Genomic DNA, 27,529 nt, shown 5'->3' with positions numbered 1-27,529 from the left:
ATTACACTTGCACCTAAGAACTTCCGTGTTTGTTGGCCGAAACATACTCGGTTTGAGATTTTGTCCCTGTTTAAAATATAAATGGTCGTGTGCGTGACTGATCCAAGTTTTACAAAACGGACAAAACACACCATATGTGGTGGCATCGTATGAACATTTTTTGTTAATATTCCGTATCTCTTAACACCTTGGCACATGCGGAATGGTCGTGATAACTTATTGTGCGCATATTCCATGGTAAAGTCACGTCAAGTAGTTTTTAGTTATTTTTTTATTTTCTTTGAAACTATCTACGTGACTTTACCGAAAGACCCAAAGAATATGAATTCCTGCAGTCACGATAGCTTTAAGTCAATATTTATCGTGCGAAGTAACGGGTGGAGGCCCCATGGTGTAGATAGAGCCTCGGCGTATGTAATCGCCACCCCCTGGCAGGTTGGTGTTATCGCTTCTCGGCCTTTTGGCTAAGATCAAGTGTAGTATCTGTTCTTATCAGTTTAATATTTGATACGTACCACATTGTGGTACCTTATATTAAATAGATTTTTGGGACAGGGAGATGGAATAGGGGCTTGCTCCGTCCACTCCGCGCATCAACCCGGTATTGCAGTTTCTCCGGCAATGGTGCACCTCCCTGCTGGGGGAGGTACATCATCAAACAAAATTAGAGTGTGGTGGGTTTTGGTAGCTCTGGTGCATTTGCAAACCCCATTGCCGCTGGGTGTCCGTAATTGGGTCCGTTCTCTCCTGCTCACCAGTCGCCTCCATCTTCTCATTTCTGACCAGGAGAGCAGTCATATTTCAGAAATTTAAAATCTATCAAACATATTTCAGAGATATCCAGTAGGGGTGGGTCAGGAAGTAATATGTCATATGCACATGCACTAATATACAAACAGTTTGTTTTATCCTGTACTGCTCTGTTTGTTACGTCTGCATAATGCAGTATTGCGCATTATTCCGTAATTTACCTATCTTAGTCTATCCTGCTTCATGTGCTATGTCGAAAGGCCATTGCCTGAATTTTTACTATACTTTCTTTAATTGGCAGTGTTATTAACGAACGAGATTTTTTCGATAGTTTTTTTCATTCGTATGTATTGGTCGAAGAATTTTCATCATTTATTTTGCATTTTCATATTCAAATTATCTGCATCAATTACACTTGCACCTAAGAACTTCCGTGTTTGTTGGCCGAAACATACTCGGTTTGAGATTTTGTCCCTGTTTCAAATATAAATGGCCGTATCCAAGTGTTACAAAACACACCATATGTGGTGGCATCGTATGGAATTTTTTTGTTAATATTCCGTATCTCTTAACACCATGGTATATGCGGAATGGTCGTGATACCTTATTGTGCGCATATTCTTTGGTAAAGTCACGTAAAGTAGTTTTTAGTTATTTTTTTATTTTTTTAAACTAACTACGTGACTTTACCGAAACACCCAAAGAATATGAATTCCTGCAGGCACGATAGCTTTAAGTCAATATTTATCGTGCGAAGTAACGGGTGGAGGCCCCATGGTGTAGATAGAGTCTCGGTGTATGTAATCGCCACCCCCTGGCAGGTTGGTGTTATCGCTTCTCGGCCTTTTGGCTAAGATCAAGTGTAGTATCTGTTCTTATCAGTTTAATATCTGATACGTACCACATTGTGGTACCTTATATTAAATTGATTTTTGGGACAGGGAGATGGAATAGGGGCTTGCTCCGTCCACTCCGCGCATCAACCCGGTATTGCAGTTTCTCCGGGAATGGTGCACCTCCCTGCTGGGGGAGGGACATCATCAAACAAAAGTAGAGTGTGTTGGGTTTTGGTAGCTCTGGTGCATTTGCAAACCCCATTGCCGCTGGTTGTCTGTAATTGGGTTGCGTTCTCTCCTGCTCACCAGTCGCCTCCATCTTCTCATTTCTGACCAGGAGAGCAGTCAAATTTCAGAAATTAAAAATCTATCAAACATTTTTCAGAGATATCCAGTAGGGGTGGGTCAGGAAGTAATATGTCATATGCACATGCACTTATATACAAACAGTTTGTTTTATCCTGTACTGCTCTGTTTGTTACGTCTGCATAATGCAGTATTGCGCATTATTCCGTAATTTAACTATCTTAGTCTATCCTGCTTCATGTGTGCTATGTCGAAAGGCCATTGCCTGAAATTTTACTATACTTTCTTTAATTGGCAGTGTTATTAACGAACGAGATTTTTTCGATAGTTTTTTTCATTCGTATGTATTGGTCGAAGAATTGTTATCATTTATTTTGCATTTTCATATTCAAATTATCGGAATCAATTACACTTGCACCTAAGAACTTCCGTGTTTGTTGGCCGAAACATACTCGGTTTGAGATTTTGTCCCTGTTTCAAATATAAATGGCCGTATCCAAGTGTTACAAAACGGACAAAACACACCATATGTGGTGGCATCGTATGAACATTTTTTGTTAATATTCCGTATCTCTTAACACCTTGGCACATGCGGAATGGTCGTAATAACTTATTGTGCGCATATTCCATGGTAAAGTCACGTCAAGTAGTTTTTAGTTATTTTATTTTCTTTGAAACTATCTACGTGACTTTACCGAAAGACCCAAAGAATATGAATTCCTGCAGTCACGATAGCTTTAAGTCAATATTTATCGTGCGAAGTAACGGGTGGAGGCCCCATGGTGTAGATAGAGCCTCGGCGTATGTAATCGCCACCCCCTGGCAGGTTGGTGTTATCGCTTCTCGGCCTTTTGGCTAAGATCAAGTGTAGTATCTGTTCTTATCAGTTTAATATCTGATACGTACCACATTGTGGTACCTTATATTAAATAGATTTTTGGGACAGGGAGATGGAATAGGGGCTTGCTCCGTCCACTCCGCGCATCAACCCGGTATTGCAGTTTCTCCGGGAATGGTGCACCTCCCTGCTGGGGGAGGGACATCATCAAACAAAAGTAGAGTGTGTTGGGTTTTGGTAGCTCTGGTGCATTTGCAAACCCCATTGCCGCTGGTTGTCCGTAATTGGGTTGCGTTCTCTCCTGCTCACCAGTCGCCTCCATCTTCTCATTTCTGACCAGGAGAGCAGAAATTAAAAATCTATCAAACATATTTCAGAGATATCCAGTAGGGGTGGGTCAGGAAGTAATATGTCATATGCACATGCACTAATATACAAACAGTTTGTTTTATCCTGTACTGCTCTGTTTGTTACGTCTTCATAATGCAGTATTGCGCATTATTCCGTAATTTACCTATCTTAGTCTATCCTGCTTCATGTGCTATGTCGAAAGGCCATTGCCTGAATTTTTACTATACTTTCTTTAATTGGCAGTGTTATTAACGAACGAGATTTTTTCGATAGTTTTTTTCATTCGTATGTATTGGTCGAAGAATTTTCATCATTTATTTTGCATTTTCATATTCAAATTATCTGCATCAATTACACTTGCACCTAAGAACTTCCGTGTTTGTTGGCCGAAACATACTCGGTTTGAGATTTTGTCCCTGTTTAAAATATAAATGGTCGTGTGCGTGACTGATCCAAGTTTTACAAAACGGACAAAACACACCATATGTGGTGGCATCGTATGAACATTTTTTGTTAATATTCCGTATCTCTTAACACCTTGGCACATGCGGAATGGTCGTGATAACTTATTGTGCGCATATTCCATGGTAAAGTCACGTCAAGTAGTTTTTAGTTATTTTATTTTCTTTGAAACTATCTACGTGACTTTACCGAAAGACCCAAAGAATATGAATTCCTGCAGTCACGATAGCTTTAAGTCAATATTTATCGTGCGAAGTAACGGGTGGAGGCCCCATGGTGTAGATAGAGCCTCGGCGTATGTAATCGCCACCCCCTGGCAGGTTGGTGTTATCGCTTCTCGGCCTTTTGGCTAAGATCAAGTGTAGTATCTGTTCTTATCAGTTTAATATCTGATACGTACCACATTGTGGTACCTTATATTAAATAGATTTTTGGGACAGGGAGATGGAATAGGGGCTTGCTCCGTCCACTCCGCGCATCAACCCAGTATTGCAGTTTCTCCGGCAATGGTGCACCTCCCTGCTGGGGGAGGTACATCATCAAACAAAATTAGAGTGTGGTGGGTTTTGGTAGCTCTGGTGCATTTGCAAACCCCATTGCCGCTGGGTGTCCGTAATTGGGTCCGTTCTCTCCTGCTCACCAGTCGCCTCCATCTTCTCATTTGTGACCAGGAGAGCAGTCATATTTCAGAAATTTAAAATCTATCAAACATATTTCAGAGATATCCAGTAGGGGTGGGTCAGGAAGTAATATGTCATATGCACATGCACTAATATACAAACAGTTTGTTTTATCCTGTACTGCTCTGTTTGTTACGTCTGCATAATGCAGTATTGCGCATTATTCCGTAATTTAACTATCTTAGTCTATCCTGCTTCATGTGTGCTATGTCGAAAGGCCATTGCCTGAATTTTTACTATACTTTCTTTAATTGGCAGTGTTATTAACGAACGAGATTTTTTCGATAGTTTTTTTCATTCGTATGTATTGGTCGAAGAATTTTTATCATTTATTTTTCATATTCAAATTATCGGAATCAATTACACTTGCACCTAAGAACTTCCGTGTTTGTTGGCCGAAACATACTCGGTTTGAGATTTTGTCCCTGTTTCAAATATAAATGGCCGTATCCAAGTGTTACAAAACGGACAAAACACACCATATGTGGTGGCATCGTATGGAATTTTTTTGTTAATATTCCGTATCTCTTAACACCATGGTATATGCGGAATGGTCGTGATAACTTATTGTGCGCATATTCTTTGGTAAAGTCACGTAAAGTAGTTTTTAGTTATTTTTTTTATTTTCTTTGAAACTAACTACGTGACTTTACCGAAACACCCAAAGAATATGAATTCCTGCAGGCACGATAGCTTTAAGTCAATATTTATCGTGCGAAGTAACGGGTGGAGGCCCCATGGTGTAGATAGAGTCTCGGCGTATGTAATCGCCACCCCCTGGCAGGTTGGTGTTATCGCTTCTCGGCCTTTTGGCTAAGATCAAGTGTAGTATCTGTTCTTATCAGTTTAATATCTGATACGTACCACATTGTGGTACCTTATATTAAATTGATTTTTGGGACAGGGAGATGGAATAGGGGCTTGCTCCGTCCACTCCGCGCATCAACCCGGTATTGCAGTTTCTCCGGGAATGGTGCACCTCCCTGCTGGGGGAGGGACATCATCAAACAAAAGTAGAGTGTGTTGGGTTTTGGTAGCTCTGGTGCATTTGCAAACCCCATTGCCGCTGGTTGTCTGTAATTGGGTTGCGTTCTCTCCTGCTCACCAGTCGCCTCCATCTTCTCATTTCTGACCAGGAGAGCAGTCAAATTTCAGAAATTAAAAATCTATCAAACATTTTTCAGAGATATCCAGTAGGGGTGGGTCAGGAAGTAATATGTCATATGCACATGCACTTATATACAAACAGTTTGTTTTATCCTGTACTGCTCTGTTTGTTACGTCTGCATAATGCAGTATTGCGCATTATTCCGTAATTTGCCTATCTTAGTCTATCCTGCTTCATGTGCTATGTCGAAAGGCCATTGCCTGAAATTTTACTATACTTTCTTTAATTGGCAGTGTTATTAACGAACGAGATTTTTTCGATAGTTTTTTTCATTCGTATGTATTGGTCGAAGAATTGTTATCATTTATTTTGCATTTTCATATTCAAATTATCGGAATCAATTACACTTGCACCTAAGAACTTCCGTGTTTGTTGGCCGAAACATACTCGGTTTGAGATTTTGTCCCTGTTTCAAATATAAATGGCCGTATCCAAGTGTTACAAAACGGACAAAACACACCATATGTGGTGGCATCGTATGGAATTTTTTTGTTAATATTCCGTATCTCTTAACACCTTGGCACATGCGGAATGGTCGTGATAACTTATTGTGCGCATATTCTTTGGTAAAGTCACGTCAAGTAGTTTTTAGTTATTTTTTTTATTTTCTTTGAAACTAACTACGTGACTTTACCGAAACACCCAAAGAATATGAATTCCTGCAGGCACGATAGCTTTAAGTCAATATTTATCGTGCGAAGTAACGGGTGGAGGCCCAATGGTGTAGATAGAGTCTCGGCGTATGTAATCGCCACCCCCTGGCAGGTTGGTGTTATCGCTTCTCGGCCTTTTGGCTAAGATCAAGTGTAGTATCTGTTCTTATCAGTTTAATATCTGATACGTACCACATTGTGGTACCTTATATTAAATTGATTTTTGGGACAGGGAGATGGAATAGGGGCTTGCTCCGTCCACTCCGCGCATCAACCCAGTATTGCAGTTTCTCCGGCAATGGTGCACCTCCCTGCTGGGGGAGGTACATCATCAAACAAAATTAGAGTGTGGTGGGTTTTGGTAGCTCTGGTGCATTTGCAAACCCCATTGCCGCTGGGTGTCCGTAATTGGGTCCGTTCTCTCCTGCTCACCAGTCGCCTCCATCTTCTCATTTCTGACCAGGAGAGCAGTCATATTTCAGAAATTTAAAATCTATCAAACATATTTCAGAGATATCCAGTAGGGGTGGGTCAGGAAGTAATATGTCATATGCACATGCACTAATATACAAACAGTTTGTTTTATCCTGTACTGCTCTGTTTGTTACGTCTGCATAATGCAGTATTGCGCATTATTCCGTAATTTAACTATCTTAGTCTATCCTGCTTCATGTGTGCTATGTCGAAAGGCCATTGCCTGAATTTTTACTATACTTTCTTTAATTGGCAGTGTTATTAACGAACGAGATTTTTTCGATAGTTTTTTTCATTCGTATGTATTGGTCGAAGAATTGTTATCATTTATTTTGCATTTTCATATTCAAATTATCTGCATCAATTACACTTGCACCTAAGAACTTCCGTGTTTGTTGGCCGAAACATACTCGGTTTGAGATTTTGTCCCTGTTTCAAATATAAATGGCCGTATCCAAGTGTTACAAAACGGACAAAACACACCATATGTGGTGGCATCGTATGGAATTTTTTTGTTAATATTCCGTATCTCTTAACACCTTGGCACATGCGGAATGGTCGTGATAACTTATTGTGCGCATATTCTTTGGTAAAGTCACGTCAAGTAGTTTTTAGTTATTTTATTTTCTTTGAAACTATCTACGTGACTTTACCGAAACACCCAAAGAATATGAATTCCTGCAGGCACGACAGCTTTAAGTCAATATTTATCGTGCGAAGTAACGGGTGGAGGCCCCATGGTGTAGATAGAGCCTCGGCGTATGTAATCGCCACCCCCTGGCAGGTTGGTGTTATCGCTTCTCGGCCTTTTGGCTAAGATCAAGTGTAGTATCTGTTCTTATCAGTTTAATATCTGATACGTACCACATTGTGGTACCTTATATTAAATTGATTTTTGGGACAGGGAGATGGAATAGGGGCTTGCTCCGTCCACTCCGCGCATCAACCCGGTATTGCAGTTTCTCCGGGAATGGTGCACCTCCCTGCTGGGGGAGGGACATCATCAAACAAAAGTAGAGTGTGTTGGGTTTTGGTAGCTCTGGTGCATTTGCAAACCCCATTGCCGCTGGTTGTCCGTAATTGGGTTGCGTTCTCTCCTGCTCACCAGTCGCCTCCATCTTCTCATTTCTGACCAGGAGAGCAGTCAAATTTCAGAAATTAAAAATCTATCAAACATTTTTCAGAGATATCCAGTAGGGGTGGGTCAGGAAGTAATATGTCATATGCACATGCACTTATATACAAACAGTTTGTTTTATCCTGTACTGCTCTGTTTGTTACGTCTGCATAATGCAGTATTGCGCATTATTCCGTAATTTGCCTATCTTAGTCTATCCTGCTTCATGTGCTATGTCGAAAGGCCATTGCCTGAAATTTTACTATACTTTATTTAATTGGCAGTGTTATTAACGAACGAGATTTTTTCGATAGTTTTTTTCATTCGTATGTATTGGTCGAAGAATTTTTATCATTTATTTTTCATATTCAAATTATCGGAATCAATTACACTTGCACCTAAGAACTTCCGTGTTTGTTGGCCGAAACATACTCGGTTTGAGATTTTGTCCCTGTTTCAAATATAAATGGCCGTATCCAAGTGTTACAAAACGGACAAAACACACCATATGTGGTGGCATCGTATGGAATTTTTTTGTTAATATTCCGTATCTCTTAACACCATGGTATATGCGGAATGGTCGTGATAACTTATTGTGCGCATATTCTTTGGTAAAGTCACGTAAAGTAGTTTTTAGTTATTTTTTTTATTTTCTTTGAAACTAACTACGTGACTTTACCGAAACACCCAAAGAATATGAATTCCTGCAGGCACGATAGCTTTAAGTCAATATTTATCGTGCGAAGTAACGGGTGGAGGCCCCATGGTGTAGATAGAGTCTCGGCGTATGTAATCGCCACCCCCTGGCAGGTTGGTGTTATCGCTTCTCGGCCTTTTGGCTAAGATCAAGTGTAGTATCTGTTCTTATCAGTTTAATATCTGATACGTACCACATTGTGGTACCTTATATTAAATTGATTTTTGGGACAGGGAGATGGAATAGGGGCTTGCTCCGTCCACTCCGCGCATCAACCCGGTATTGCAGTTTCTCCGGGAATGGTGCACCTCCCTGCTGGGGGAGGGACATCATCAAACAAAAGTAGAGTGTGTTGGGTTTTGGTAGCTCTGGTGCATTTGCAAACCCCATTGCCGCTGGTTGTCTGTAATTGGGTTGCGTTCTCTCCTGCTCACCAGTCGCCTCCATCTTCTCATTTCTGACCAGGAGAGCAGTCAAATTTCAGAAATTAAAAATCTATCAAACATTTTTCAGAGATATCCAGTAGGGGTGGGTCAGGAAGTAATATGTCATATGCACATGCACTTATATACAAACAGTTTGTTTTATCCTGTACTGCTCTGTTTGTTACGTCTGCATAATGCAGTATTGCGCATTATTCCGTAATTTGCCTATCTTAGTCTATCCTGCTTCATGTGCTATGTCGAAAGGCCATTGCCTGAAATTTTACTATACTTTCTTTAATTGGCAGTGTTATTAACGAACGAGATTTTTTCGATAGTTTTTTTCATTCGTATGTATTGGTCGAAGAATTGTTATCATTTATTTTGCATTTTCATATTCAAATTATCGGAATCAATTACACTTGCACCTAAGAACTTCCGTGTTTGTTGGCCGAAACATACTCGGTTTGAGATTTTGTCCCTGTTTCAAATATAAATGGCCGTATCCAAGTGTTACAAAACGGACAAAACACACCATATGTGGTGGCATCGTATGGAATTTTTTTGTTAATATTCCGTATCTCTTAACACCTTGGCACATGCGGAATGGTCGTGATAACTTATTGTGCGCATATTCTTTGGTAAAGTCACGTCAAGTAGTTTTTAGTTATTTTATTTTCTTTGAAACTATCTACGTGACTTTACCGAAACACCCAAAGAATATGAATTCCTGCAGGCACGACAGCTTTAAGTCAATATTTATCGTGCGAAGTAACGGGTGGAGGCCCCATGGTGTAGATAGAGCCTCGGCGTATGTAATCGCCACCCCCTGGCAGGTTGGTGTTATCGCTTCTCGGCCTTTTGGCTAAGATCAAGTGTAGTATCTGTTCTTATCAGTTTAATATCTGATACGTACCACATTGTGGTACCTTATATTAAATTGATTTTTGGGACAGGGAGATGGAATAGGGGCTTGCTCCGTCCACTCCGCGCATCAACCCGGTATTGCAGTTTCTCCGGGAATGGTGCACCTCCCTGCTGGGGGAGGGACATCATCAAACAAAAGTAGAGTGTGTTGGGTTTTGGTAGCTCTGGTGCATTTGCAAACCCCATTGCCGCTGGTTGTCCGTAATTGGGTTGCGTTCTCTCCTGCTCACCAGTCGCCTCCATCTTCTCATTTCTGACCAGGAGAGCAGTCAAATTTCAGAAATTAAAAATCTATCAAACATTTTTCAGAGATATCCAGTAGGGGTGGGTCAGGAAGTAATATGTCATATGCACATGCACTTATATACAAACAGTTTGTTTTATCCTGTACTGCTCTGTTTGTTACGTCTGCATAATGCAGTATTGCGCATTATTCCGTAATTTGCCTATCTTAGTCTATCCTGCTTCATGTGCTATGTCGAAAGGCCATTGCCTGAAATTTTACTATACTTTATTTAATTGGCAGTGTTATTAACGAACGAGATTTTTTCGATAGTTTTTTTCATTCGTATGTATTGGTCGAAGAATTGTTATCATTTATTTTTCATATTCAAATTATCGGAATCAATTACACTTGCACCTAAGAACTTCCGTGTTTGTTGGCCGAAACATACTCGGTTTGAGATTTTGTCCCTGTTTCAAATATAAATGGCCGTATCCAAGTGTTACAAAACGGACAAAACACACCATATGTGGTGGCATCGTATGGAATTTTTTTGTTAATATTCCGTATCTCTTAACACCATGGTATATGCGGAATGGTCGTGATAACTTATTGTGCGCATATTCTTTGGTAAAGTCACGTAAAGTAGTTTTTAGTTATTTTTTTTATTTTCTTTGAAACTAACTACGTGACTTTACCGAAACACCCAAAGAATATGAATTCCTGCAGGCACGATAGCTTTAAGTCAATATTTATCGTGCGAAGTAACGGGTGGAGGCCCCATGGTGTAGATAGAGTCTCGGCGTATGTAATCGCCACCCCCTGGCAGGTTGGTGTTATCGCTTCTCGGCCTTTTGGCTAAGATCAAGTGTAGTATCTGTTCTTATCAGTTTAATATCTGATACGTACCACATTGTGGTACCTTATATTAAATTGATTTTTGGGACAGGGAGATGGAATAGGGGCTTGCTCCGTCCACTCCGCGCATCAACCCGGTATTGCAGTTTCTCCGGGAATGGTGCACCTCCCTGCTGGGGGAGGGACATCATCAAACAAAAGTAGAGTGTGTTGGGTTTTGGTAGCTCTGGTGCATTTGCAAACCCCATTGCCGCTGGTTGTCTGTAATTGGGTTGCGTTCTCTCCTGCTCACCAGTCGCCTCCATCTTCTCATTTCTGACCAGGAGAGCAGTCAAATTTCAGAAATTAAAAATCTATCAAACATTTTTCAGAGATATCCAGTAGGGGTGGGTCAGGAAGTAATATGTCATATGCACATGCACTTATATACAAACAGTTTGTTTTATCCTGTACTGCTCTGTTTGTTACGTCTGCATAATGCAGTATTGCGCATTATTCCGTAATTTGCCTATCTTAGTCTATCCTGCTTCATGTGCTATGTCGAAAGGCCATTGCCTGAAATTTTACTATACTTTCTTTAATTGGCAGTGTTATTAACGAACGAGATTTTTTCGATAGTTTTTTTCATTCGTATGTATTGGTCGAAGAATTGTTATCATTTATTTTGCATTTTCATATTCAAATTATCGGAATCAATTACACTTGCACCTAAGAACTTCCGTGTTTGTTGGCCGAAACATACTCGGTTTGAGATTTTGTCCCTGTTTCAAATATAAATGGCCGTATCCAAGTGTTACAAAACGGACAAAACACACCATATGTGGTGGCATCGTATGGAATTTTTTTGTTAATATTCCGTATCTCTTAACACCATGGTATATGCGGAATGGTCGTGATACCTTATTGTGCGCATATTCTTTGGTAAAGTCACGTAAAGTAGTTTTTAGTTATTTTTTTATTTTAAACTAACTACGTGACTTTACCGAAACACCCAAAGAATATGAATTCCTGCAGGCACGATAGCTTTAAGTCAATATTTATCGTGCGAAGTAACGGGTGGAGGGCCCATGGTGTAGATAGAGTCTCGGCGTATGTAATCGCCACCCCCTGGCAGGTTGGTGTTATCGCTTCTCGGCCTTTTGGCTAAGATCAAGTGTAGTATCTGTTCTTATCAGTTTAATATCTGATACGTACCACATTGTGGTACCTTATATTAAATTGATTTTTGGGACAGGGAGATGGAATAGGGGCTTGCTCCGTCCACTCCGCGCATCAACCCGGTATTGCAGTTTCTCCGGGAATGGTGCACCTCCCTGCTGGGGGAGGGACATCATCAAACAAAAGTAGAGTGTGTTGGGTTTTTGGTAGCTCTGGTGCATTTGCAAACCCCATTGCCGCTGGTTGTCCGTAATTGGGTTGCGTTCTCTCCTGCTCACCAGTCGCCTCCATCTTCTCATTTCTGACCAGGAGAGCAGTCAAATTTCAGAAATTTAAAATCTATCAAACATTTTTCAGAGATATCCAGTAGGGGTGGGTCAGGAAGTAATATGTCATATGCACATGCACTTATATACAAACATTTTGTTTTATCCTGTACTGCTCTGTTTGTTACGTCTGCATAATGCAGTATTGCGCATTATTCCGTAATTTGCCTATCTTAGTCTATCCTGCTTCATGTGCTATGTCGAAAGGCCATTGCCTGAAATTTTACTATACTTTATTTAATTGGCAGTGTTATTAACGAACGAGATTTTTTCGATAGTTTTTTTCATTCGTATGTATTGGTCGAAGAATTTTTATCATTTATTTTTCATATTCAAATTATCGGAATCAATTACACTTGCACCTAAGAACTTCCGTGTTTGTTGGCCGAAACATACTCGGTTTGAGATTTTGTCCCTGTTTCAAATATAAATGGCCGTATCCAAGTGTTACAAAACGGACAAAACACACCATATGTGGTGGCATCGTATGGAATTTTTTTGTTAATATTCCGTATCTCTTAACACCATGGTATATGCGGAATGGTCGTGATAACTTATTGTGCGCATATTCTTTGGTAAAGTCACGTAAAGTAGTTTTTAGTTATTTTTTTTATTTTCTTTGAAACTAACTACGTGACTTTACCGAAACACCCAAAGAATATGAATTCCTGCAGGCACGATAGCTTTAAGTCAATATTTATCGTGCGAAGTAACGGGTGGAGGCCCCATGGTGTAGATAGAGTCTCGGCGTATGTAATCGCCACCCCCTGGCAGGTTGGTGTTATCGCTTCTCGGCCTTTTGGCTAAGATCAAGTGTAGTATCTGTTCTTATCAGTTTAATATCTGATACGTACCACATTGTGGTACCTTATATTAAATTGATTTTTGGGACAGGGAGATGGAATAGGGGCTTGCTCCGTCCACTCCGCGCATCAACCCGGTATTGCAGTTTCTCCGGGAATGGTGCACCTCCCTGCTGGGGGAGGGACATCATCAAACAAAAGTAGAGTGTGTTGGGTTTTGGTAGCTCTGGTGCATTTGCAAACCCCATTGCCGCTGGTTGTCTGTAATTGGGTTGCGTTCTCTCCTGCTCACCAGTCGCCTCCATCTTCTCATTTCTGACCAGGAGAGCAGTCAAATTTCAGAAATTAAAAATCTATCAAACATTTTTCAGAGATATCCAGTAGGGGTGGGTCAGGAAGTAATATGTCATATGCACATGCACTTATATACAAACAGTTTGTTTTATCCTGTACTGCTCTGTTTGTTACGTCTGCATAATGCAGTATTGCGCATTATTCCGTAATTTGCCTATCTTAGTCTATCCTGCTTCATGTGCTATGTCGAAAGGCCATTGCCTGAAATTTTACTATACTTTCTTTAATTGGCAGTGTTATTAACGAACGAGATTTTTTCGATAGTTTTTTTCATTCGTATGTATTGGTCGAAGAATTGTTATCATTTATTTTGCATTTTCATATTCAAATTATCGGAATCAATTACACTTGCACCTAAGAACTTCCGTGTTTGTTGGCCGAAACATACTCGGTTTGAGATTTTGTCCCTGTTTCAAATATAAATGGCCGTATCCAAGTGTTACAAAACGGACAAAACACACCATATGTGGTGGCATCGTATGGAATTTTTTTGTTAATATTCCGTATCTCTTAACACCATGGTATATGCGGAATGGTCGTGATACCTTATTGTGCGCATATTCTTTGGTAAAGTCACGTAAAGTAGTTTTTAGTTATTTTTTTATTTTAAACTAACTACGTGACTTTACCGAAACACCCAAAGAATATGAATTCCTGCAGGCACGATAGCTTTAAGTCAATATTTATCGTGCGAAGTAACGGGTGGAGGCCCCATGGTGTAGATAGAGTCTCGGCGTATGTAATCGCCACCCCCTGGCAGGTCGGTGTTATCGCTTCTCGGCCTTTTGGCTAAGATCAAGTGTAGTATCTGTTCTTATCAGTTTAATATCTGATACGTACCACATTGTGGTACCTTATATTAAATTGATTTTTGGGACAGGGAGATGGAATAGGGGCTTGCTCCGTCCACTCCGCGCATCAACCCGGTATTGCAGTTTCTCCGGGAATGGTGCACCTCCCTGCTGGGGGAGGGACATCATCAAACAAAAGTAGAGTGTGTTGGGTTTTGGTAGCTCTGGTGCATTTGCAAACCCCATTGCCGCTGGTTGTCCGTAATTGGGTTGCGTTCTCTCCTGCTCACCAGTCGCCTCCATCTTCTCATTTCTGACCAGGAGAGCAGTCAAATTTCAGAAATTAAAAATCTATCAAACATTTTTCAGAGATATCCAGTAGGGGTGGGTCAGGAAGTAATATGTCATATGCACATGCACTTATATACAAACAGTTTGTTTTATCCTGTACTGCTCTGTTTGTTACGTCTGCATAATGCAGTATTGCGCATTATTCCGTAATTTGCCTATCTTAGTCTATCCTGCTTCATGTGCTATGTCGAAAGGCCATTGCCTGAAATTTTACTATGCTTTCTTTAATTGGCAGTGTTATTAACGAACGAGATTTTTTCGATAGTTTTTTTCATTCCTATGTATTGGTCGAAGAATTTTTATCATTTATTTTGCATTTTCATATTCAAATTATCGGAATCAATTACACTTGCACCTAAGAACTTCCGTGTTTGTTGGCCGAAACATACTCAGTTTGAGATTTTGTCCCTGTTTCAAATATAAATGGCCGTATCCAAGTGTTACAAAACGGACAAAACACACCATATGTGGTGGCATCGTATGGAATTTTTTTGTTAATATTCCGTATCTCTTAACACCATGGTATATGCGGAATGGTCGTGATAACTTATTGTGCGCATATTCTTTGGTAAAGTCACGTAAAGTAGTTTTTAGTTATTTTTTTATTTTCTTTGAAACTAACTACGTGACTTTACCGAAACACCCAAAGAATATGAATTCCTGCAGGCACGATAGCTTTAAGTCAATATTTATCGTGCGAAGTAACGGGTGGAGGCCCCATGGTGTAGATAGAGTCTCGGCGTATGTAATCGCCACCCCCTGGCAGGTTGGTGTTATCGCTTCTCAGCCTTTTGGCTAAGATCAAGTGTAGTATCTGTTCTTATCAGTTTAATATCTGATACGTACCACATTGTGGTACCTTATATTAAATTGATTTTTGGGACAGGGAGATGGAATAGGGGCTTGCTCCGTCCACTCCGCGCATCAACCCGGTATTGCAGTTTCTGCGGGAATGGTGCACCTCCCTGCTGGGGGAGGGACATCATCAAGCAAAAGTAGAGTGTGTTGGGGTTTGGTAGCTCTGGTGCATTTGCAAACCCCATTGCCGCTGGTTGTCCGTAATTGGGTTGCGTTCTCTCCTGCTCACCAGTCGCCTCCATCTTCTCATTTCTGACCAGGAGAGCAGTCAAATTTTAGAAATTAAAAATCTATCAAACATTTTTCAGAGATATCCAGTAGGGGTGGGTCAGGAAGTAATATGTCATATGCACATGCACTTATATACAAACAGTTTGTTTTATCCTGTACTGCTCTGTTTGTTACGTCTGCATAATGCAGTATTGCGCATTATTCCGTAATTTGCCTATCTTAGTCTATCCTGCTTCATGTGCTATGTCGAAAGGCCATTGCCTGAAATTTTACTATACTTTCTTTAATTGGCAGTGTTATTAACGAACGATATTTTTTCGATAGTTTTTTTCATTCGTATGTATTGGTCGAAGAATTTGTATCATTTATTTTGCATTTTCATATTCAAATTATCGGAATCAATTACACTTGCACCTAAGAACTTCCGTGTTTGTTGGCCGAAACATACTCGGTTTGAGATTTTGTCCCTGTTTCAAATATAAATGGCCGTATCCAAGTGTTACAAAACGGACAAAACACACCATATGTGGTGGCATCGTATGGAATTTTTTTGTTAATATTCCGTATCTCTTAACACCATGGTATATGCGGAATGGTCGTGATAACTTATTGTGCGCATATTCTTTGGTAAAGTCACGTAAAGTAGTTTTTAGTTATTTTTTTTATTTTCTTTGAAACTAACTACGTGACTTTACCGAAACACCCAAAGAATATGAATTCCTGCAGGCACGATAGCTTTAAGTCAATATTTATCGTGCGAAGTAACGGGTGGAGGGCCCATGGTGTAGATAGAGTCTCGGCGTATGTAATCGCCACCCCCTGGCAGGTTGGTGTTATCGCTTCTCGGCCTTTTGGCTAAGATCAAGTGTAGTATCTGTTCTTATCAGTTTAATATCTGATACGTACCACATTGTGGTACCTTATATTAAATTGATTTTTGGGACAGGGAGATGGAATAGGGGCTTGCTCCGTCCACTCCGCGCATCAACCCGGTATTGCAGTTTCTCCGGGAATGGTGCACCTCCCTGCTGGGGGAGGGACATCATCAAACAAAAGTAGAGTGTGTTGGGTTTTGGTAGCAAACCCCATTGCCGCTGGTTGTCCGTAATTGGGTTGTGTTCTCTCCTGCTCACCAGTCGCCTCCATCTTCTCATTTCTGACCAGGAGAGCAGTCAAATTTCAGAAATTAAAAATCTATCAAACATTTTCAGAGATATCCAGTAGGGGTGGGTCAGGAAGTAATATGTCATATGCACATGCACTTATATACAAACAATTTGTTTTATCCTGTACTGCTCTGTTTGTTACGTCTGCATAATGCAGTATTGCGCATTATTCCGTAATTTAACTATCTTAGTCTATCCTGCTTCATGTGTGCTATGTCGAAAGGCCATTGCCTGAAATTTTACTATACTTTCTTTAATTGGCAGTGTTATTAACGAACGATATTTTTTCGATAGTTTTTTTCATTCGTATGTATTGGTCGAAGAATTTGTATCATTTATTTTGCATTTTCATATTCAAATTATCGGAATCAATTACACTTGCACCTAAGAACTTCCGTGTTTGTTGGCCGAAACATACTCGGTTTGAGATTTTGTCCCTGTTTCAAATATAAATGGCCGTATCCAAGTGTTACAAAACGGACAAAACACACCATATGTGGTGGCATCGTATGGAATTTTTTTGTTAATATTCCGTATCTCTTAACACCATGGTATATGCGGAATGGTCGTGATAACTTATTGTGCGCATATTCTTTGGTAAAGTCACGTAAAGTAGTTTTTAGTTATTTTTTTTATTTTCTTTGAAACTAACTACGTGACTTTACCGAAACACCCAAAGAATATGAATTCCTGCAGGCACGATAGCTTTAAGTCAATATTTATCGTGCGAAGTAACGGGTGGAGGCCCCATGGTGTAGATAGAGTCTCGGCGTATGTAATCGCCACCCCCTGGCAGGTTGGTGTTATCGCTTCTCAGCCTTTTGGCTAAGATCAAGTGTAGTATCTGTTCTTATCAGTTTAATATCTGATACGTACCACATTGTGGTACCTTATATTAAATTGATTTTTGGGACAGGGAGATGGAATAGGGGCTTGCTCCGTCCACTCCGCGCATCAACCCGGTATTGCAGTTTCTGCGGGAATGGTGCACCTCCCTGCTGGGGGAGGGACATCATCAAGCAAAAGTAGAGTGTGTTGGGGTTTGGTAGCTCTGGTGCATTTGCAAACCCCATTGCCGCTGGTTGTCCGTAATTGGGTTGCGTTCTCTCCTGCTCACCAGTCGCCTCCATCTTCTCATTTCTGACCAGGAGAGCAGTCAAATTTTAGAAATAAAAAATCTATCAAACATTTTTCAGAGATATCCAGTAGGGGTGGGTCAGGAAGTAATATGTCATATGCACATGCACTTATATACAAACAGTTTGTTTTATCCTGTACTGCTCTGTTTGTTACGTCTGCATAATGCAGTATTGCGCATTATTCCGTAATTTGCCTATCTTAGTCTATCCTGCTTCATGTGCTATGTCGAAAGGCCATTGCCTGAAATTTTACTATACTTTCTTTAATTGGCAGTGTTATTAACGAACGAGATTTTTTCGATAGTTTTTTTCATTCGTATGTATTGGTCGAAGAATTTGTATCATTTATTTTGCATTTTCATATTCAAATTATCAGAATCAATTACACTTGCACCTAAGAACTTCCGTGTTTGTTGGCCGAAACATACTCAGTTTGAGATTTTGTCCCTGTTTCAAATATAAATGGCCGTATCCAAGTGTTACAAAACGGACAAAACACACCATATGTGGTGGCATCGTATGGAATTTTTTTGTTAATATTCCGTATCTCCTAACACCATGGTATATGCGGAATGGTCGTGATAACTTATTGTGCGCATATTCTTTGGTAAAGTCACGTAAAGTAGTTTTTAGTTATTTTTTTATTTTCTTTGAAACTAACTACGTGACTTTACCGAAACACCCAAAGAATATGAATTCCTGCAGGCACGATAGCTTTAAGTCAATATTTATCGTGCGAAGTAACGGGTGGAGGCCCCATGGTGTAGATAGAGTCTCGGCGTATGTAATCGCCACCCCCTGGCAGGTTGGTGTTATCGCTTCTCAGCCTTTTGGCTAAGATCAAGTGTAGTATCTGTTCTTATCAGTTTAATATCTGATACGTACCACATTGTGGTACCTTATATTAAATTGATTTTTGGGACAGGGAGATGGAATAGGGGCTTGCTCCGTCCACTCCGCGCATCAACCCGGTATTGCAGTTTCTGCGGGAATGGTGCACCTCCCTGCTGGGGGAGGGACATCATCAAGCAAAAGTAGAGTGTGTTGGGGTTTGGTAGCTCTGGTGCATTTGCAAACCCCATTGCCGCTGGTTGTCCGTAATTGGGTTGCGTTCTCTCCTGCTCACCAGTCGCCTCCATCTTCTCATTTCTGACCAGGAGAGCAGTCAAATTTTAGAAATTAAAAATCTATCAAACATTTTTCAGAGATATCCAGTAGGGGTGGGTCAGGAAGTAATATGTCATATGCACATGCACTTATATACAAACAGTTTGTTTTATCCTGTACTGCTCTGTTTGTTACGTCTGCATAATGCAGTATTGCGCATTATTCCGTAATTTGCCTATCTTAGTCTATCCTGCTTCATGTGCTATGTCGAAAGGCCATTGCCTGAAATTTTACTATACTTTCTTTAATTGGCAGTGTTATTAACGAACGATATTTTTTCGATAGTTTTTTTCATTCGTATGTATTGGTCGAAGAATTTGTATCATTTATTTTGCATTTTCATATTCAAATTATCGGAATCAATTACACTTGCACCTAAGAACTTCCGTGTTTGTTGGCCGAAACATACTCGGTTTGAGATTTTGTCCCTGTTTCAAATATAAATGGCCGTATCCAAGTGTTACAAAACGGACAAAACACACCATATGTGGTGGCATCGTATGGAATTTTTTTGTTAATATTCCGTATCTCTTAACACCATGGTATATGCGGAATGGTCGTGATAACTTATTGTGCGCATATTCTTTGGTAAAGTCACGTAAAGTAGTTTTTAGTTATTTGTTTATTTTCTTTGAAACTAACTACGTGACTTTACCGAAACACCCAAAGAATATGAATTCCTGCAGGCACGATAGCTTTAAGTCAATATTTATCGTGCGAAGTAACGGGTGGAGGCCCCATGGTGTAGATAGAGTCTCGGCGTATGTAATCGCCACCCCCTGGCAGGTTGGTGTTATCGCTTCTCAGCCTTTTGGCTAAGATCAAGTGTAGTATCTGTTCTTATCAGTTTAATATCTGATACGTACCACATTGTGGTACCTTATATTCAATTGATTTTTGGGACAGGGAGATGGAATAGGGGCTTGCTCCGTCCACTCCGCGCATCAACCCGGTATTGCAGTTTCTGCGGGAATGGTGCACCTCCCTGCTGGGGGAGGGACATCATCAAGCAAAAGTAGAGTGTGTTGGGGTTTGGTAGCTCTGGTGCATTTGCAAACCCCATTGCCGCTGGTTGTCCGTAATTGGGTTGCGTTCTCTCCTGCTCACCAGTCGCCTCCATCTTCTCATTTCTGACCAGGAGAGCAGTCAAATTTTAGAAATTAAAAATCTATCAAACATTTTTCAGAGATATCCAGTAGGGGTGGGTCAGGAAGTAATATGTCATATGCACATGCACTTATATACAAACAGTTTGTTTTATCCTGTACTGCTCTGTTTGTTACGTCTGCATAATGCAGTATTGCGCATTATTCCGTAATTTGCCTATCTTAGTCTATCCTGCTTCATGTGCTATGTCGAAAGGCCATTGCCTGAAATTTTACTATGCTTTCTTTAATTGGCAGTGTTATTAACGAACGAGATTTTTTCGATAGTTTTTTTCATTCCTATGTATTGGTCGAAGAATTTTTATCATTTATTTTGCATTTTCATATTCAAATTATCGGAATCAATTACACTTGCACCTAAGAACTTCCGTGTTTGTTGGCCGAAACATACTCAGTTTGAGATTTTGTCCCTGTTTCAAATATAAATGGCCGTATCCAAGTGTTACAAAACGGACAAAACACACCATATGTGGTGGCATCGTATGGAATTTTTTTGTTAATATTCCGTATCTCTTAACACCATGGTATATGCGGAATGGTCGTGATAACTTATTGTGCGCATATTCTTTGGTAAAGTCACGTAAAGTAGTTTTTAGTTATTTTTTTATTTTCTTTGAAACTAACTACGTGACTTTACCGAAACACCCAAAGAATATGAATTCCTGCAGGCACGATAGCTTTAAGTCAATATTTATCGTGCGAAGTAACGGGTGGAGGCCCCATGGTGTAGATAGAGTCTCGGCGTATGTAATCGCCACCCCCTGGCAGGTTGGTGTTATCGCTTCTCAGCCTTTTGGCTAAGATCAAGTGTAGTATCTGTTCTTATCAGTTTAATATCTGATACGTACCACATTGTGGTACCTTATATTAAATTGATTTTTGGGACAGGGAGATGGAATAGGGGCTTGCTCCGTCCACTCCGCGCATCAACCCGGTATTGCAGTTTCTGCGGGAATGGTGCACCTCCCTGCTGGGGGAGGGACATCATCAAGCAAAAGTAGAGTGTGTTGGGGTTTGGTAGCTCTGGTGCATTTGCAAACCCCATTGCCGCTGGTTGTCCGTAATTGGGTTGCGTTCTCTCCTGCTCACCAGTCGCCTCCATCTTCTCATTTCTGACCAGGAGAGCAGTCAAATTTTAGAAATTAAAAATCTATCAAACATTTTTCAGAGATATCCAGTAGGGGTGGGTCAGGAAGTAATATGTCATATGCACATGCACTTATATACAAACAGTTTGTTTTATCCTGTACTGCTCTGTTTGTTACGTCTGCATAATGCAGTATTGCGCATTATTCCGTAATTTGCCTATCTTAGTCTATCCTGCTTCATGTGCTATGTCGAAAGGCCATTGCCTGAAATTTTACTATACTTTCTTTAATTGGCAGTGTTATTAACGAACGATATTTTTTCGATAGTTTTTTTCATTCGTATGTATTGGTCGAAGAATTTGTATCATTTATTTTGCATTTTCATATTCAAATTATCGGAATCAATTACACTTGCACCTAAGAACTTCCGTGTTTGTTGGCCGAAACATACTCGGTTTGAGATTTTGTCCCTGTTTCAAATATAAATGGCCGTATCCAAGTGTTACAAAACGGACAAAACACACCATATGTGGTGGCATCGTATGGAATTTTTTTGTTAATATTCCGTATCTCTTAACACCATGGTATATGCGGAATGGTCGTGATAACTTATTGTGCGCATATTCTTTGGTAAAGTCACGTAAAGTAGTTTTTAGTTATTTTTTTTATTTTCTTTGAAACTAACTACGTGACTTTACCGAAACACCCAAAGAATATGAATTCCTGCAGGCACGATAGCTTTAAGTCAATATTTATCGTGCGAAGTAACGGGTGGAGGGCCCATGGTGTAGATAGAGTCTCGGCGTATGTAATCGCCACCCCCTGGCAGGTTGGTGTTATCGCTTCTCGGCCTTTTGGCTAAGATCAAGTGTAGTATCTGTTCTTATCAGTTTAATATCTGATACGTACCACATTGTGGTACCTTATATTAAATTGATTTTTGGGACAGGGAGATGGAATAGGGGCTTGCTCCGTCCACTCCGCGCATCAACCCGGTATTGCAGTTTCTCCGGGAATGGTGCACCTCCCTGCTGGGGGAGGGACATCATCAAACAAAAGTAGAGTGTGTTGGGTTTTGGTAGCAAACCCCATTGCCGCTGGTTGTCCGTAATTGGGTTGTGTTCTCTCCTGCTCACCAGTCGCCTCCATCTTCTCATTTCTGACCAGGAGAGCAGTCAAATTTCAGAAATTAAAAATCTATCAAACATTTTCAGAGATATCCAGTAGGGGTGGGTCAGGAAGTAATATGTCATATGCACATGCACTTATATACAAACAATTTGTTTTATCCTGTACTGCTCTGTTTGTTACGTCTGCATAATGCAGTATTGCGCATTATTCCGTAATTTAACTATCTTAGTCTATCCTGCTTCATGTGTGCTATGTCGAAAGGCCATTGCCTGAAATTTTACTATACTTTCTTTAATTGGCAGTGTTATTAACGAACGATATTTTTTCGATAGTTTTTTTCATTCGTATGTATTGGTCGAAGAATTTGTATCATTTATTTTGCATTTTCATATTCAAATTATCGGAATCAATTACACTTGCACCTAAGAACTTCCGTGTTTGTTGGCCGAAACATACTCGGTTTGAGATTTTGTCCCTGTTTCAAATATAAATGGCCGTATCCAAGTGTTACAAAACGGACAAAACACACCATATGTGGTGGCATCGTATGGAATTTTTTTGTTAATATTCCGTATCTCTTAACACCATGGTATATGCGGAATGGTCGTGATAACTTATTGTGCGCATATTCTTTGGTAAAGTCACGTAAAGTAGTTTTTAGTTATTTTTTTTATTTTCTTTGAAACTAACTACGTGACTTTACCGAAACACCCAAAGAATATGAATTCCTGCAGGCACGATAGCTTTAAGTCAATATTTATCGTGCGAAGTAACGGGTGGAGGCCCCATGGTGTAGATAGAGTCTCGGCGTATGTAATCGCCACCCCCTGGCAGGTTGGTGTTATCGCTTCTCAGCCTTTTGGCTAAGATCAAGTGTAGTATCTGTTCTTATCAGTTTAATATCTGATACGTACCACATTGTGGTACCTTATATTAAATTGATTTTTGGGACAGGGAGATGGAATAGGGGCTTGCTCCGTCCACTCCGCGCATCAACCCGGTATTGCAGTTTCTGCGGGAATGGTGCACCTCCCTGCTGGGGGAGGGACATCATCAAGCAAAAGTAGAGTGTGTTGGGGTTTGGTAGCTCTGGTGCATTTGCAAACCCCATTGCCGCTGGTTGTCCGTAATTGGGTTGCGTTCTCTCCTGCTCACCAGTCGCCTCCATCTTCTCATTTCTGACCAGGAGAGCAGTCAAATTTTAGAAATAAAAAATTTATCAAACATTTTTCAGAGATATCCAGTAGGGGTGGGTCAGGAAGTAATATGTCATATGCACATGCACTTATATACAAACAGTTTGTTTTATCCTGTACTGCTCTGTTTGTTACGTCTGCATAATGCAGTATTGCGCATTATTCCGTAATTTGCCTATCTTAGTCTATCCTGCTTCATGTGCTATGTCGAAAGGCCATTGCCTGAAATTTTACTATACTTTCTTTAATTGGCAGTGTTATTAACGAACGAGATTTTTTCGATAGTTTTTTTCATTCGTATGTATTGGTCGAAGAATTTGTATCATTTATTTTGCATTTTCATATTCAAATTATCAGAATCAATTACACTTGCACCTAAGAACTTCCGTGTTTGTTGGCCGAAACATACTCAGTTTGAGATTTTGTCCCTGTTTCAAATATAAATGGCCGTATCCAAGTGTTACAAAACGGACAAAACACACCATATGTGGTGGCATCGTATGGAATTTTTTTGTTAATATTCCGTATCTCTTAACACCATGGTATATGCGGAATGGTCGTGATAACTTATTGTGCGCATATTCTTTGGTAAAGTCACGTAAAGTAGTTTTTAGTTATTTTTTTATTTTCTTTGAAACTAACTACGTGACTTTACCGAAACACCCAAAGAATATGAATTCCTGCAGGCACGATAGCTTTAAGTCAATATTTATCGTGCGAAGTAACGGGTGGAGGCCCCATGGTGTAGATAGAGTCTCGGCGTATGTAATCGCCACCCCCTGGCAGGTTGGTGTTATCGCTTCTCAGCCTTTTGGCTAAGATCAAGTGTAGTATCTGTTCTTATCAGTTTAATATCTGATACGTACCACATTGTGGTACCTTATATTAAATTGATTTTTGGGACAGGGAGATGGAATAGGGGCTTGCTCCGTCCACTCCGCGCATCAACCCGGTATTGCAGTTTCTGCGGGAATGGTGCACCTCCCTGCTGGGGGAGGGACATCATCAAGCAAAAGTAGAGTGTGTTGGGGTTTGGTAGCTCTGGTGCATTTGCAAACCCCATTGCCGCTGGTTGTCCGTAATTGGGTTGCGTTCTCTCCTGCTCACCAGTCGCCTCCATCTTCTCATTTCTGACCAGGAGAGCAGTCAAATTTTAGAAATTAAAAATCTATCAAACATTTTTCAGAGATATCCAGTAGGGGTGGGTCAGGAAGTAATATGTCATATGCACATGCACTTATATACAAACAGTTTGTTTTATCCTGTACTGCTCTGTTTGTTACGTCTGCATAATGCAGTATTGCGCATTATTCCGTAATTTGCCTATCTTAGTCTATCCTGCTTCATGTGCTATGTCGAAAGGCCATTGCCTGAAATTTTACTATACTTTCTTTAATTGGCAGTGTTATTAACGAACGATATTTTTTCGATAGTTTTTTTCATTCGTATGTATTGGTCGAAGAATTTGTATCATTTATTTTGCATTTTCATATTCAAATTATCGGAATCAATTACACTTGCACCTAAGAACTTCCGTGTTTGTTGGCCGAAACATACTCGGTTTGAGATTTTGTCCCTGTTTCAAATATAAATGGCCGTATCCAAGTGTTACAAAACGGACAAAACACACCATATGTGGTGGCATCGTATGGAATTTTTTTGTTAATATTCCGTATCTCTTAACACCATGGTATATGCGGAATGGTCGTGATAACTTATTGTGCGCATATTCTTTGGTAAAGTCACGTAAAGTAGTTTTTAGTTATTTGTTTATTTTCTTTGAAACTAACTACGTGACTTTACCGAAACACCCAAAGAATATGAATTCCTGCAGGCACGATAGCTTTAAGTCAATATTTATCGTGCGAAGTAACGGGTGGAGGCCCCATGGTGTAGATAGAGTCTCGGCGTATGTAATCGCCACCCCCTGGCAGGTTGGTGTTATCGCTTCTCAGCCTTTTGGCTAAGATCAAGTGTAGTATCTGTTCTTATCAGTTTAATATCTGATACGTACCACATTGTGGTACCTTATATTCAATTGATTTTTGGGACAGGGAGATGGAATAGGGGCTTGCTCCGTCCACTCCGCGCATCAACCCGGTATTGCAGTTTCTGCGGGAATGGTGCACCTCCCTGCTGGGGGAGGGACATCATCAAGCAAAAGTAGAGTGTGTTGGGGTTTGGTAGCTCTGGTGCATTTGCAAACCCCATTGCCGCTGGTTGTCCGTAATTGGGTTGCGTTCTCTCCTGCTCACCAGTCGCCTCCATCTTCTCATTTCTGACCAGGAGAGCAGTCAAATTTTAGAAATTAAAAATCTATCAAACATTTTTCAGAGATATCCAGTAGGGGTGGGTCAGGAAGTAATATGTCATATGCACATGCACTTATATACAAACAGTTTGTTTTATCCTGTACTGCTCTGTTTGTTACGTCTGCATAATGCAGTATTGCGCATTATTCCGTAATTTGCCTATCTTAGTCTATCCTGCTTCATGTGCTATGTCGAAAGGCCATTGCCTGAAATTTTACTATACTTTCTTTAATTGGCAGTGTTATTAACGAACGATATTTTTTCGATAGTTTTTTTCATTCGTATGTATTGGTCGAAGAATTTTTATCATTTATTTTGCATTTTCATATTCAAATTATCGGAATCAATTACACTTGCACCTAAGAACTTCCGTGTTTGTTGGCCGAAACATACTCGGTTTGAGATTTTGTCCCTGTTTCAAATATAAATGGCCGTATCCAAGTGTTACAAAACGGACAAAACACACCATATGTGGTGGCATCGTATGGAATTTTTTTGTTAATATTCCGTATCTCTTAACACCATGGTATATGCGGAATGGTCGTGATAACTTATTGTGCGCATATTCTTTGGTAAAGTCACGTAAAGTAGTTTTTAGTTAATTTTTTTTATTTTCTTTGAAACTAACTACGTTACTTTACCGAAACACCCAAAGAATATGAATTCCTGCAGGCACGATAGCTTTAAGTCAATATTTATCGTGCGAAGTAACGGGTGGAGGCCCCATGGTGTAGATAGAGTATCGGCGTATGTAATCGCCACCCCCTGGCAGGTTGGTGTTATCGCTTCTCGGCCTTTTGGCTAAGATCAAGTGTAGTATCTGTTCTTATCAGTTTAATATCTGATACGTACCACATTGTGGTACCTTATATTAAATTGATTTTTGGGACAGGGAGATGGAATAGGGGCTTGCTCCGTCCACTCCGCGCATCAACCCGGTATTGCAGTTTCTCCGGGAATGGTGCACCTCCCTGCTGGGGGAGGGACATCATCAAGCAAAAGTAGAGTGTGTTGGGGTTTGGTAGCTCTGGTGCATTTGCAAACCCCATTGCCGCTGGTTGTCCGTAATTGGGTTGCTGTCTCTCCTGCTCACCAGTCGCCTCCATCTTCTCATTTCTGACCAGGAGAGCAGTCAAATTTCAGAAATTAAAAATCTATCAAACGTTTTTCAGAGATATCCAGTAGGGGTGGGTCAGGAAGTAATATGTCATATGCACATGCACTTATATACAAACAGTTTGTTTCATCCTGTACTGCTCTGTTTGTTACGTCTGCATAATGCAGTATTGCGCATTATTCCGTAATTTGCCTATCTTAGTCTATCCTGCTTCATGTGCTATGTCGAAAGGCCATTGCCTGAAATTTTACTATACTTTCTTTAATTGGCAGTGTTATTAACGAACGAGATTTTTTCGATAGTTTTTTTCATTCGTATGTATTGGTCGAAGAATTTTTATCATTTATTTTGCATTTTCATATTCAAATTATCGGAATCAATTACACTTGCACCTAAGAACTTCCGTGTTTGTT

At 40.3% G+C, this 27,529-nt stretch overlaps 24 non-coding genes across 24 annotated transcripts; all 24 read left to right on the top strand.

The window, feature by feature from the left end:
- The first annotated feature begins 444 nt into the window (after nucleotides 1-444).
- On the top strand, nucleotides 445-635 carry LOC142925019 (U2 spliceosomal RNA). The gene has a single exon (XR_012942121.1). It is a non-coding gene; the product is annotated as a U2 spliceosomal RNA (small nuclear RNA).
- Nucleotides 636-1,580: 945 nt separating this feature from the next.
- On the top strand, nucleotides 1,581-1,771 carry LOC142924897 (U2 spliceosomal RNA). The gene has a single exon (XR_012941999.1). It is a non-coding gene; the product is annotated as a U2 spliceosomal RNA (small nuclear RNA).
- Nucleotides 1,772-2,727: 956 nt separating this feature from the next.
- LOC142924951 (U2 spliceosomal RNA) lies at nucleotides 2,728-2,918 on the top strand. The gene has a single exon (XR_012942054.1). It is a non-coding gene; the product is annotated as a U2 spliceosomal RNA (small nuclear RNA).
- A 954-nt stretch (nucleotides 2,919-3,872) lies between these two features.
- On the top strand, nucleotides 3,873-4,063 carry LOC142925026 (U2 spliceosomal RNA). Its single transcript, XR_012942128.1, has one exon. It is a non-coding gene; the product is annotated as a U2 spliceosomal RNA (small nuclear RNA).
- Nucleotides 4,064-5,016: 953 nt separating this feature from the next.
- On the top strand, nucleotides 5,017-5,207 carry LOC142924896 (U2 spliceosomal RNA). Its single transcript, XR_012941998.1, has one exon. It is a non-coding gene; the product is annotated as a U2 spliceosomal RNA (small nuclear RNA).
- Nucleotides 5,208-6,165: 958 nt separating this feature from the next.
- On the top strand, nucleotides 6,166-6,356 carry LOC142925020 (U2 spliceosomal RNA). Its single transcript, XR_012942122.1, has one exon. It is a non-coding gene; the product is annotated as a U2 spliceosomal RNA (small nuclear RNA).
- A 955-nt stretch (nucleotides 6,357-7,311) lies between these two features.
- Nucleotides 7,312-7,502, top strand: LOC142924895 (U2 spliceosomal RNA). The gene has a single exon (XR_012941997.1). It is a non-coding gene; the product is annotated as a U2 spliceosomal RNA (small nuclear RNA).
- A 952-nt stretch (nucleotides 7,503-8,454) lies between these two features.
- Nucleotides 8,455-8,645, top strand: LOC142924894 (U2 spliceosomal RNA). The gene has a single exon (XR_012941996.1). It is a non-coding gene; the product is annotated as a U2 spliceosomal RNA (small nuclear RNA).
- Nucleotides 8,646-9,599: 954 nt separating this feature from the next.
- Nucleotides 9,600-9,790, top strand: LOC142924893 (U2 spliceosomal RNA). Its single transcript, XR_012941995.1, has one exon. It is a non-coding gene; the product is annotated as a U2 spliceosomal RNA (small nuclear RNA).
- A 952-nt stretch (nucleotides 9,791-10,742) lies between these two features.
- Nucleotides 10,743-10,933, top strand: LOC142924892 (U2 spliceosomal RNA). Its single transcript, XR_012941994.1, has one exon. It is a non-coding gene; the product is annotated as a U2 spliceosomal RNA (small nuclear RNA).
- A 952-nt stretch (nucleotides 10,934-11,885) lies between these two features.
- On the top strand, nucleotides 11,886-12,076 carry LOC142924891 (U2 spliceosomal RNA). The gene has a single exon (XR_012941993.1). It is a non-coding gene; the product is annotated as a U2 spliceosomal RNA (small nuclear RNA).
- A 953-nt stretch (nucleotides 12,077-13,029) lies between these two features.
- On the top strand, nucleotides 13,030-13,220 carry LOC142924890 (U2 spliceosomal RNA). The gene has a single exon (XR_012941992.1). It is a non-coding gene; the product is annotated as a U2 spliceosomal RNA (small nuclear RNA).
- Nucleotides 13,221-14,172: 952 nt separating this feature from the next.
- Nucleotides 14,173-14,363, top strand: LOC142924889 (U2 spliceosomal RNA). The gene has a single exon (XR_012941991.1). It is a non-coding gene; the product is annotated as a U2 spliceosomal RNA (small nuclear RNA).
- Nucleotides 14,364-15,320: 957 nt separating this feature from the next.
- LOC142925004 (U2 spliceosomal RNA) lies at nucleotides 15,321-15,511 on the top strand. The gene has a single exon (XR_012942106.1). It is a non-coding gene; the product is annotated as a U2 spliceosomal RNA (small nuclear RNA).
- A 958-nt stretch (nucleotides 15,512-16,469) lies between these two features.
- Nucleotides 16,470-16,660, top strand: LOC142924888 (U2 spliceosomal RNA). The gene has a single exon (XR_012941990.1). It is a non-coding gene; the product is annotated as a U2 spliceosomal RNA (small nuclear RNA).
- A 945-nt stretch (nucleotides 16,661-17,605) lies between these two features.
- Nucleotides 17,606-17,796, top strand: LOC142925003 (U2 spliceosomal RNA). The gene has a single exon (XR_012942105.1). It is a non-coding gene; the product is annotated as a U2 spliceosomal RNA (small nuclear RNA).
- Nucleotides 17,797-18,753: 957 nt separating this feature from the next.
- LOC142925002 (U2 spliceosomal RNA) lies at nucleotides 18,754-18,944 on the top strand. Its single transcript, XR_012942104.1, has one exon. It is a non-coding gene; the product is annotated as a U2 spliceosomal RNA (small nuclear RNA).
- A 957-nt stretch (nucleotides 18,945-19,901) lies between these two features.
- On the top strand, nucleotides 19,902-20,092 carry LOC142925022 (U2 spliceosomal RNA). Its single transcript, XR_012942124.1, has one exon. It is a non-coding gene; the product is annotated as a U2 spliceosomal RNA (small nuclear RNA).
- A 957-nt stretch (nucleotides 20,093-21,049) lies between these two features.
- LOC142925001 (U2 spliceosomal RNA) lies at nucleotides 21,050-21,240 on the top strand. Its single transcript, XR_012942103.1, has one exon. It is a non-coding gene; the product is annotated as a U2 spliceosomal RNA (small nuclear RNA).
- Nucleotides 21,241-22,198: 958 nt separating this feature from the next.
- Nucleotides 22,199-22,389, top strand: LOC142924887 (U2 spliceosomal RNA). The gene has a single exon (XR_012941989.1). It is a non-coding gene; the product is annotated as a U2 spliceosomal RNA (small nuclear RNA).
- A 945-nt stretch (nucleotides 22,390-23,334) lies between these two features.
- Nucleotides 23,335-23,525, top strand: LOC142925000 (U2 spliceosomal RNA). Its single transcript, XR_012942102.1, has one exon. It is a non-coding gene; the product is annotated as a U2 spliceosomal RNA (small nuclear RNA).
- Nucleotides 23,526-24,482: 957 nt separating this feature from the next.
- On the top strand, nucleotides 24,483-24,673 carry LOC142924999 (U2 spliceosomal RNA). Its single transcript, XR_012942101.1, has one exon. It is a non-coding gene; the product is annotated as a U2 spliceosomal RNA (small nuclear RNA).
- A 957-nt stretch (nucleotides 24,674-25,630) lies between these two features.
- LOC142925021 (U2 spliceosomal RNA) lies at nucleotides 25,631-25,821 on the top strand. Its single transcript, XR_012942123.1, has one exon. It is a non-coding gene; the product is annotated as a U2 spliceosomal RNA (small nuclear RNA).
- A 959-nt stretch (nucleotides 25,822-26,780) lies between these two features.
- Nucleotides 26,781-26,971, top strand: LOC142924886 (U2 spliceosomal RNA). Its single transcript, XR_012941988.1, has one exon. It is a non-coding gene; the product is annotated as a U2 spliceosomal RNA (small nuclear RNA).
- Nucleotides 26,972-27,529: the final 558 nt, after the last annotated feature.

The sequence above is a fragment of the Petromyzon marinus genome, chromosome 17 (assembly GCF_048934315.1).
Source record: "Petromyzon marinus isolate PM22_M1 ecotype Great Lakes invasive population chromosome 17, UKy_Petmar_22M1.pri1.0, whole genome shotgun sequence".
NCBI lineage: Eukaryota > Metazoa > Chordata > Hyperoartia > Petromyzontiformes > Petromyzontidae > Petromyzon > Petromyzon marinus.
Note: the sequence above shows the minus strand (reverse complement) of the source record. Positions and strands in the feature narration are given on the sequence as shown.